Source organism: Mandrillus leucophaeus, unplaced genomic scaffold (assembly GCF_000951045.1).
Source record: "Mandrillus leucophaeus isolate KB7577 unplaced genomic scaffold, Mleu.le_1.0 Scaffold1189, whole genome shotgun sequence".
Classification (NCBI taxonomy): Eukaryota; Metazoa; Chordata; class Mammalia; order Primates; family Cercopithecidae; genus Mandrillus; species Mandrillus leucophaeus.
Genome location: NW_012100198.1, coordinates 160,961 through 172,501, shown reverse-complemented (window position 1 = coordinate 172,501; position 11,541 = coordinate 160,961).

The window sequence follows — 11,541 nt, the reverse complement described above, 5'->3', positions numbered from 1 at the left end:
TCTGATGGGCTTTCCTTCGTGGGTAACCCGACCTTTCTCTCCGGCTGCCCTTAACGTTTTTTCCTTCATTTCAACCTTGGTGAATCTGACAATTACATGTCTTGGGGTTGCTCTTCTCGAGGAGTATCTTTGTGGTATTCTCTGTATTTTCTGAATTTGAATGTTGGCCTGCCTTGCTAGGCTGGGGAATCTCTCCTGGATAATATCCTTAAGAGTATTTTCCAACTTGGTTCCATTCTCCCCATCACTTTCAGGTACACCCATCAGATGTAGATTTGGTCTTTTCACATAGTCCCATATTTCTTGGAGGCTTTGTTCATTTCTTTTTACTCTTTTTTCTCTAAACTTTTCTTCTTGCTTTATTTCATTAATTTGATCTTCAATCACTGATACTCTTTCTTCCACTTGATTGAATTGGCTACTGAAGCTTGTTGGATGAGTCACATAGTTCTCATGCCATGGTTTTCAGCTCCATTAGGTAATTGAAGGTCTTCTTAACACTGTTTATTCTAGTTAGCCATTCGTCTAATCTTTTTTTTCAAGGTTTTTAGCTTCATTGCAATGGGTTCGAACATCTTTGTTTAGCTCAGAGAAGTTTGTTATTACCACCTTCTGACGCCTAATTCTGTCAACTTGTCAAAGTCATTCTCTGTCCAGCTTTGTTTTGTGGCTGGAGAGGAGCTGCAATCCTTTGGAGGAGAAGAGGTTCTCTGGTTTTCAGAATTTTCAGCTTTTCTGCTCTGGTTTCTCCCCATTTTTGTGGTTTTATCTACCTTTGGTCTTTGATATTGGTGACATACAGATGGGGCTTTGGTGGATGTCCTTTTTGTTGATGTTGATGCTATTCCTTTCTGTTAATTTTCCTTCTAACAGTCATGTCCCTCAGCTGCAGGTCTGTTGGAGTTTGCTGGAGGTCCACTCCAGACCCTGTTTGCCTGGGTATCACCAGCAGAGACTACAGAACAGCAAATATTGCAGAACAGCAAATATTGCTGCCTTATTCTTTATCTGGAAGCTTCGTCCCAGAGGGTAACCTGCCTTTATGAGGTGTCAGTCGGCCCCTACTGGGAGGTGTCTCCCAGTTAGGCTACACGGGGGTTAGGGACCCATTTTAGGAGGCAGTCTGTCTGTTCTCAGAGCTCATATACCATGCTGGGAGAACCATTGCTCTCTTCAGAGTTGTCAGACAGGGATGTTTAAGTCTGCAGAAGTTTCTGCTGCCTTTTGTACAGTTATGGCCTGCTCCCAGAGGTGGAATCAACAGAGGCAGTAGGCCTTGCTGAGCTGTGGTGGGCTCTGTAAAAGGCTATGTTTTGTTTGTTAGGTTGTTTGAGGGACAGGAGGGCCAAATCTTAAGGTATGTTGAGACACCCAGTATCATTTTCTTGCTTTGGCATGCTTCCAAATACTAAGAAAAGATGGGAGGTTGCTATGTGGGAACAGGAAGACTGCTGCATGCTTGGCAAGTAAGTTTGGCCAAAGGAGATTGTAGCAGAATCTCACCCTGATGCTTTTAATCCATCAGGATGCAAGTAAAGCAAGAAAGCAAATGAACAGACAAACCAACACAACAACAAAATGTCAAAACAATAATTGTGGATGATAAAAAGAGGAAATATTCCTCTCAGTGACGTGTAGGAAATGAAGCTGAGATAAATGCAGAAACAACTTACTTAAAAGCAAGTTTTATCAAAATTATTCAGTGTTTGGCTTCAATTTTTGTCTTTACTTTTTGTGCAGAAGTGATTTCTTAACATGTAGCTTAGCTAATCAAGCACCTTCATTTGTGGAACCCCGTTTTCAGGCTAAGTATTTTGGTCTTGCCCTAATATGATAAGCCTGGGCTATAGTATGAATCATGTTGCTCCCTTCAAGATAGAAGTTGTTAGTAAGAGAGGGATATAGTGGTTATGTGGAGTAGAGGGGGCAAGGGCAGGAGGAAAGGGCTCCATCTATCTTTGCTGATTATAGTGACATTAAGTATTGAAGAATTCAGCTGTCCTTTAATTTACCCTCTAGGTGTATTCCTGAAAAGTTGTATATAAACTGATTTATTTTGGTTGTTAATCAAATCTGAATGACTACATCGTATTTTCAGAATTATTTTTATTTCATATTGATTTGTAATTGGAAGCGGTTTTTAATACTTTCATTCTGAGTTTCTCTGTTATTTCTTACCTCTCACGCAGTTAAGGCCTGCTTTGTAAATACCAATACATATTTATTGGTTATGACTTTAAAAATTCCTTTAATGTGAAAAATGGCCCTTTCCTCTACTTTCTTAAAACACTGAAAATCTGGAATTCTGTAATAATAATAATGTAGCAAATATTTATTGAGTACCTACAATGTATTATACTATGCATTGTTCTAGTCTAAGAACTTCATGATTCATTTATTTAAGCCTCGCACTCTATGAAACAGATGATATTATTCTTCCATTATACAGATGAAAAAACGGAGGCACAGAGAGATCAGGCATCTCTCCCAAGGTTACCTAGTCAATAAATGACAGAATGCTTGTATGTCAGGGTTTCCTAAATGTGGCTCGTAACTGTGATTGAGTCGAACTTGGAAGGTTTTATGGTCATTTGTTTATAATCCATTAATCAACTTGTTTATTTAACAAATACGTATTGAGTTCCCACTCATTGGTAATGACTCTTCTATGCACTGAAGAAACAGCAATGGACAAGGCAAACAAAATTCCTGCATTCATGAAGCTTCCATTCTGGCAAGTGAGATGATATTTAAACAAAGAAGCAAATATGTAATATCAAATAGTAATAACTTCAATGAAAAAAATAAAATAGAGTAAGAGTCAGGGCAGGGACAGTAGGAGGAGGCAAGGTGCTATTTTTGATAGACTGGACACGCCTTCTCAAGGATGTCTGAATGAAGTGTAGCACAAAGCCATAAGTAGATGGTAGAACAGAGTTCTAAGCAGGGAAATAGCAAATACAAAGGTCCTGAGGCAGGAATGAGCTTGCTTCTTTCAAGGAACAATAAGAAGATTTGAGAAGAGTGTGCAGTGGAAAGTGTGGTAGAAAATGAAGTCAGAGCAGCCAAGAAGCAGGAGGCCATGAAAAAATGTTTGAATTTTTTTGAGTGTATCGGAGTGTACAAAGGTTTTAAACAGGGAAGTGGCGTTATTTGATTTGAATTTTAAAAAGTTCACTCACCCTAGATGTTGTGTGAAGAACTCATTATATGGACATCAGCTATCACTGGATGAGATATGATGGTGGCTTAGACTCATCTGCTCACATGTGGAAGACTGTGGGAGGAGGTTTTTGGAGAGAAATAAAGAGTTCTGTTGTGTACATGTTAAACTTAAGGAATTTTTAGACAGCCAAGTAGAGACTTTGAGGAGGCAGTTGAATATAGAAATCCAGAACTTCACTGGAATTAATAGCTCTGGAGATAAAAATGTGGAAGTTGTCAATGGATAGATGTATTAAAAGCCTGGGACCAAATGTGATCATCTGGAGGTGAATATAAATAGAAAAGAGAGTCCACTATTCCTATCAAACTACTAACTTCATTTTTCACAGAAATAAAAAAAGTTATTCTAAAATTTGTATGGAACCAGAAAAGAGCTCACATAGCCAAAGCATCCTAAGCAAAAAGAACAAAGCCAGAGACATCACATTACCTGACTTCAAACTGTACTGCAAGGCTACGGTAACTAAAAAAAGCATGATACTGGTACAAAAATAGAAAATCGCCAATGGAAGGAACAGAATAGAGAACCCAGAAATAAAGCCACACATCTACAGCTTGTAAGCAATGGGAAAAGGACTCTATTCAATAAATGGTGTTGGGATAACTGGCTGTCCATATGCAGAAGAATGAATCTGGACCCCTATCTCTTACCATATACAAAGATTAACTCAAGATGGATTAAAGACTTAAATGTAAGACCTGAAACTATTATAGAAGAAAACCTAGGAAATATCCTTCTCAACATCAGCCTTGGCAAAGAATTTATGGCTAAGTCCTCAAAAGCAATTGCAATTAAAGCAAAAATTGACAAGTGGGACCTAATTAAACCAAGGAGCTTCTGAATAGAAAGAGAAACTAACGACAGAGTAAATAGACAACCTAGGGAATGGCAGAAAATATTTGCAAGCTATGTATCTGACAAAGGTCTAATATTCAGAATCTATAAGGAACTTAAATTAACAAGCAAAAAACAACCCCATTAAAAATGGGCAAAGGACAGGAACAGACACTTCTTAAAAAATATATACAAGCAGCCAATGAACATGAAAAAATGCTCATCACTAATATCAGAGAAATACAAATCAAATCCACGATGAGATACCATCTCACCCTGTCAGAATGGGTTTGGTTAAAACGCCAAAAAATAGCAGATATTGGTGGGGCTATGGAGAAAAGGGAATGCTTATACATTGTTGCTGGGAATGCAAATTTGTTCAGCCTCTGGGGAGAGCAGTTTGGAGATTTCTCAAAGAAATAAGAGTTGAACTACTATTCAACCAAGCAATCACATTACTGAGTTTATACCCAAAGGAAAATAAATCATTCTACCAAAAAGACACATGCACCTGTATGTTCATTGCAGCACTGTTCACAATAGCAAAGACATGGACCCCACCCAGGTGCCCATCAACAGTGGATTGGATAAAGAAAATGTGGCATTAATACTAATATACCATGGAGTACTATGCAGCCATAAAAAAGAATGAAACCATGTTCTTTGCAGCAACATGTATGCAGCTGAAGTAATGCAGAAACAGAAAATCAAATAACACATGTTCTCACTTACAAGTGGCAGCTAAACATGGGGTGCACATGGACATAAAGAGGAGAACAATAGACACTTGAAAATACAAGAATGGGAAAGGAGGGGGACAAGGGTTGAAAAAATGCCTATTGGGTTCTATGCTCACTTCCTGGGTGATGGGTTTAATCATACTCCAAACCCCAGCATCATGCAACATGCCTTTCTAACAAACGTGTGTGTGTACCCTGGAATCTAAAATAAAAATTGAAAAAAACAAAAGAAAGAAAAGAGAGCCCAGGATGCAATGAAATATATTTAATATCTGTGAATATTCTCAAAGCTTCCTCTTCCCATCACAAATAATAGCCATTGATGATCATTGTCTAGATTCGTGAATTCATTAGGGTTTAATATAGTGGTAATCTAATTCTGTCATTCTTTCTTCAATTTACTTGCTGGAATACTTCTATAAGAGAAAATTCAATGACTTAACCTAATAAAAGTTTGTTTTTTTGCTCAAACAATAGTCCAGTGAGGCTGCTGCTGATGTCTTGACTATACTGGACTCTTCCCTCTAAGCACTAACTCAGATCACTTTCCTCTTGTAATTCTATGCTCTTTTGGGTCTTTTGAATCTTCTCTATTAAGTTGGTGAATGGAAAAAAAGAATGGGGGATCAGACATGGCAAGATTTTGCAGGCCAGGCCTAGAAGTATTCTTTTTCTACCTACATTCCATTGACTACAACAGTCAGATGGCTGTACCTAACTGCAAGGGAGGCTGGGATATGTAGTTCAACTGTATGTCCAGGAGGAAAGCAGAAATAATTTGGTAAATCGTTAACCAGCTTCTGGCCATATGGCCATAAACTTGAAAATACACAATCACACATTTACAATTTGTGGTAAATGCTGTAATGTAAAATAATATATATGAATGAGAATAGTTGGCTGGGGGTGGAGAGCTATAATACTTCAGGAAAGTCCTTTGCTATGACATAATATTTAAGCTGAGACCTAACAAATGAGGACAAGAGTGGTAGGAGAAAGAATGTTCTAGGCATGTATGAAGGTCCTGAGGTAGGAAAGAGCTTAGAGAATCCAAGGACCTGCAAGGAGACCCATGCAGCTAAAGCTGGAAAAGAGAGTTATGAAACAAGGCTAGACAGGTAGGCAAGGCCCATATCATGCAGTGCTCCAAAAAACATGGTAAAGAGTTAGCATTTAATAGCAATAGCAGTGGAAGGACATAATATGATTAGTGTTTTTTTAGCATTTAATGCTAATGGCAATGGAAAGGCACGATGTGGTTAGTATTTCTAACAGAATGTTAAAATAGGACTCTTCCTGACTCACCACAGCTGAGGGCCTAATTACTCCCACATTTCAAAGTGCAGTGAGTCGGATCATGTATAGCAGAATTATGGAAGAGGTGCTGAAACCACTTCTGTGGATCTTCACCCGTTTGCCTATCTTAAGGCTATATAGGAACTAAAATTGAAAAGGCCAAGGAGATAGTTGAGATTTGGAAATTCCCATTGAGAGAATCTCCAATGCATCGTGTCTTCCCTACAATCCCATGAAAGATTGGTAGGACAGGTATTTTTACCTTGCCTCAGGTGTGCTAGTGAGGGATGCTCCAAGGAGACCATATGGAAGGTTTGATTTGTAGCCTGTGGAGTCCATGGGTCACAGAAATACCTGGTAAATAGCTTACTGTCATCAAAGTAAGAAACTGCATTTGGAAAGTTAACTGGTATTGAGAGTTTCATTGGCAGCTCCAAAGTATGAAATCCTTGGCAGGAATATATACATGTGGTCATTTAAAAGGGAATCATGCTTAAGAGACCTTCTGCCCACACCAGACAACCTTAGCAGAAAGAGGCTGGAGATGTCTTCAGATTCAGTTCACATGTCAAGCTGATCGTGGGGCTGGAGTGGATGTGTAAGCATCCAGCTAAGGTCGAGGCTTTGCCTATTTCAGTGAGCTCCAATCAGAGGAACTTACAGGGACTATCTAGGCTGCGTTTAAAAAAAAAAAAAGGAGATCGAGACCATCCTGGTTAACACGGTGAAACCCCGTCTCTACTAAAAAATACAAAAAATTAGCCAGGTGTGGTGGCGGGCACCTATAGTCCCACCTACTCGGGAGGCTGAGGCAGGAGAATGGCATGAACCCAGGAGGCAGAGCTTGCAGTGAGCCCATGCGCCACTGCACTCCAGCCTGGGTGACAAAGCGAGACTCTGTCTAAAAAAAAAAGTCCTCAGAGCAAGAGTCAGCTTTAAACACCTGCCACCTGCCACGGCCACCTGCAACGGCCAGAGTCTAAAAAAAAAAAAAGTCCTGAGAGCAAGAGTCAGCTTTAAACACCTGCCACCTGCCACGGCCACCTGCAACGGCCAGAGTCTAAAAAAAAAAAAAGTCCTGAGAGCAAGAGTCAGCTTTAAACACCTGCCACTGCCACTGCCACAGCCAACCTTGGCTGGCTGAAGTGGCTGAGACAATGAAGAGGAGGAGGCCAGGAGAGAGGAGCCAATCCCACCACAAAGGCTGCCAGCCCAAGCAGGTTTGGGGTTTGGATGGGTGGTGGGGAGAAAGTATTAACTGTACTGAAGTTCAGAAGTTCAACCAACACGTTGAACTGGGCATTTTTATTATTGAAATGAGACTATTTGCGACTAAAAGAGAATTTGTATTAACTGAGAGCGCCAAAAAAATGTCAAGGGACTTGCCCCAGGCGCCAGGAAAGAACCTGTCCTGCAGAGCCGGTTTGATCAGGCTGTTGGGAAGAAAAGAATAGAAGTTGTTTTCTGTTCTCACTTCAAGGTTTCTGGTTCTGTATAAAAGTTACTTGTTTAAACAATCACACTGGTTGCTGTGTGGAAATCAGACCAGAGGATGGCAGGTGTGAATACAAAGGGTCAGTGAGGAGGGGACAGCTGGCTCCTCCACTTCCTAGCTGTGTGATGTTGGGAAAGTCAGTTAAATTCTCTGTGCATCAGTTTCTTCATCTTAAAGTGGTGCTAGAATGCTTTATAGGGTTATTGAGAAGAATAAATCAGCTAATGCATTTAAAGCACTTAGAGGGGTACCTGACCCATAATAAGGATTATAAGGTGTTTGCTACTATTTTTATTTAAAAATTCTGATTGTAGCATTGTAAGCCCCAATGTAAGCCCCAATGTAAGACAGTGTTGACTTGGACTACCTTTAACCAGAGAGTGTGAAAAAGCTCATGATGTATTTTAGAATGATATTCAACAGGGCTTTGTGGGGGATGATTTGATACGGAGACTGAGGTAGAGGGAGAGGACAAGAATCACTCCCAGGGTTCTGGTTTGGACATCTGGATGGAATTGAGATGACTGAGGTTGAGGAGGACAAGAATGGTATGCAATCTTAATAGAGATTCCTGGTTACTGATGCTTTAAAAGCTATGCATTTTATTTTATTTTTTAGAGACAGCGTCTCACTGTTATCTGGGCTGGAGTGCAGTGATGCAATTATAGTTCACTGTAGCCTCAAGCTCCTGGGCTCAAGTGATCCTGCCACCTCACCCTCTAGAGTAGCTGGGACTACCGGTGTGTGCACATGTCTGGCTAATTTTTGCATTTTTTAAATTGTAGAGATGGGTTCTCACTATGTTGCCAGGCTGGTCTTGAACTTCTGGACTCAAGCCATCCTCCCGCCTCGGCCTCCCAAAGTGTTGGAATTATAGACATGAGCCACTGTGCCTGGCCAAAAGTCTGTGGTTTAATAGCATTGAAAGCTCTGAGCATCACGGGAGTGATTTTTCTGAAATGTAAAGGCTCTAAAACGAAGTACTTGTTTTGCTTGGTCACCTTCTGATCCTTTGTCCCACTCTTTTAGATAATGGTGTGGGGGGAGTCTAGGTAATTATAGGCAATCAGTCCTTGCCTAATAAACACTGTTAGAAAATAAATGGCATAATGTTAACAGTTCTAAAACTAAAGTTATTGTATTTGACAGATGTCTTCTAAAATTGTTGTATGTCTAATAAGTTTAGTAAAAAATATATTTATCCAGTGGGGACTGCAATACAGGCCTTTTTTTCCAAAAGCACACACATAAATGTACGGATAAAATTTTAGTACTTATGTTTTAAATACCTTGAATGGCTTGTCACCTTACCTTTGCTATTGTAAGTTGATCTTTGAAACTAGGTAACAGCCTGATTCCCATCCTAAAGATATGCTGTGGAGATATAGAAACACTGTCCTTTGATATTAATTCCCTGTTTTCTTCCCTACCCTCCTGGGATAGAGTGTTGAGAATCAGAATTTCTCTTTCACCTGAGGTCTTGCCAAAAGCTGTCTTTGTTACCCTCTCCTGGCTTGCTAGGGGTTGTGGAAGAGCATTTATATTAGATGCTAGGGCTGACCAATGAATAAGTGGCTGAGGGCCATTTTTAGTCTCAGTCTTTAAATTTTGTAGAAACTATAAAAGTGACTCAAATAACTCTTTGTAGATTTGCATATCCCCTCGTCAGAACTTTCCTCTTAGTTGTCTTTTTTGACAGCACTCCACTAGGAAAGGCTGGGTCCTTCAGGGCTCTGTGATTGGGAAGAGCAGGGTGTTCTCTGAGACCTTGGTGTCCGTGGTCACACCACCCACCTGGCCTGGGGCCTCATCTGGCTTAATGACTACAGTATTCTTGATGTAGCAAGTATTCTTTTAGGTAAAAATAATAAATCTGCAGTTTAGTGACAGATGTTTGGTTTGGCATGTTACTCTTGCTTTTGGCAAACTCATACAATGGCGAAGCCAATCCATATGATCCAGAAGGGAGAAAATAAGATCAAATGTTAAAATACTGTACTAATCCCCTAGCAGATAACAGATGGATGGGAGAGGAGGCCTTGGCTTTCAAACAGTGACTATCTTAGATAATAGAGGAAAAATTTGAAATCCATACAGGTACATATCAGGGAGTTAAAGTGCCTAAAACCAAATGTTTAATGTTATTATATCTCTTTTTATTTTTATAGCCATAGTGATCAACTGGTAACATCAGCTTTGAAAATTTCCAAGGCCAACGTCATCTCAGTTATGAGGTATGGTACTTTGGGGAATCTATTGGATGTTTGTTTACGTACTAGAGTGAACCTAGAACTTATTTTTAAATAAGTTTAAAAAGAACTTATTTTTAAATAAAGCTTATTCCTTTGCTTCTTTAAAAATGTATTTTCTAAAGTCAGCTGATTAGCAAAAAAATTGAAATGAAATTTATTGTCTTTTAATTTTCATCAAAGTAATATGTATACATAGTAAAAATAAGGTAGTGCTGAGGAGTTTATACTGAAAGACAACAGCTGTCTGCCACACTTCCCAATCCCACTTTTCAGAGGAAAACCACCTCCCTTTTTTGATTAAAAAAAAATTGCATTTTTTTTTTTGAGACAGGGTTTTACTCTGTTGCCCAGACTGGAGTGCAGTAGTGTGACCATGGCTCACTATAGCCTTGACCTTCCAAGCTCAATGGATCCTCCCCCTCGGCCTTCTGGGTACTGGGACTACAGGAGTGTGCCCCTGTGCCTGGCTAATTTTTTCATTTTTTGTAGACACAGGGTTTCACTGTGTTGCCCAGGCTGGTCTTGAACTCCTGGGTTCAAGCGATCCTCCCACTTCTGCCTCCCAAAGTGCCAGGATTATAGGCGTGAGCCACCGTGCCTGGCCAAGATTAAAATTTTAATCACTGATTTTTATCCCTTTTTTCTTTTAAACTGCCTCCTGCAAAGTTACAACTGCAAGTAATTTGGTGTGTATCTTTCAAGACTTTATTTCTATGTGTTGTACTTATTCTCTATGATAAAAACAAGGATTTAGCTACCCTCTCCCAGTTTTTGATAGTTATTATTATAGTTTTATTCTTGGTTGCTTTTATACCTTTAAATAATACACTTAAACCTCTAGCTTTTGTCCCATCAGCCATATATAATACCTCTTGATGCCCAAGCTGTATTTATATAATCATGATTATTTATTGGGTACTTACTTACTTACTATGGTGACAGGCACTGTTCTAAGTACTCAGTGAACGAAACAGAGCTCTCAGGCTCATTGGCACTTACATGGTAGTTGGGGGTAGGGTTGTTCAGATACAGAAATTATATAGTAGACATTGATACATTCAACATAGAAAAAAAGTAAGACAGGAAAAGATAGTTCAGGAGTCTGGAAAGTGGGGATAATAATTTTAAATCGGGTGGTCAGATTTAACTTCACTGAGAGATGACGTTTGAGGAGACGCAAAGGCAAGGAGGATATTATTCACGCGAGCATTTTAGGGAAGAGAGTTCCAGGCAGAGGCAACAGCAAAGGCCCCAAGGAAAGAGCATGTCTGGCACATTCAAGGATTGCAGGTGGCTAGTAGGGCTAGAATGGAGTGAGCAAAGGGCAGTGTGGTGGAGGATGAGGTCAGAGAGATAACAGGGTGAGATGATATAGGGCCATGTGGATCAATATAAATAATTTTTGCTCTTACTTTGGGTACAATGAGAAGCCATTGCAAGGTTTTGAGCAGAGGAGTGACACGGTCTGACTTGTGGATTTGTATAGCTTCCATGCTGAGAACTGTAGGAAGGCATAGGGGGAGGTAGGGGAGTAGTTGGGAGGCTCTTACAGTCATCAAGACAGAGATACGGGTAGTACTGATCAGGAGGTACTCGTGGAGTTGGTGAGAAGAGGTCACATTCTGGAGATACGCTGATGAGACTGTTGGCCCTTTTCTCCTTTCTTCCACCTTCTACCCTTCCACCTACCATAATATT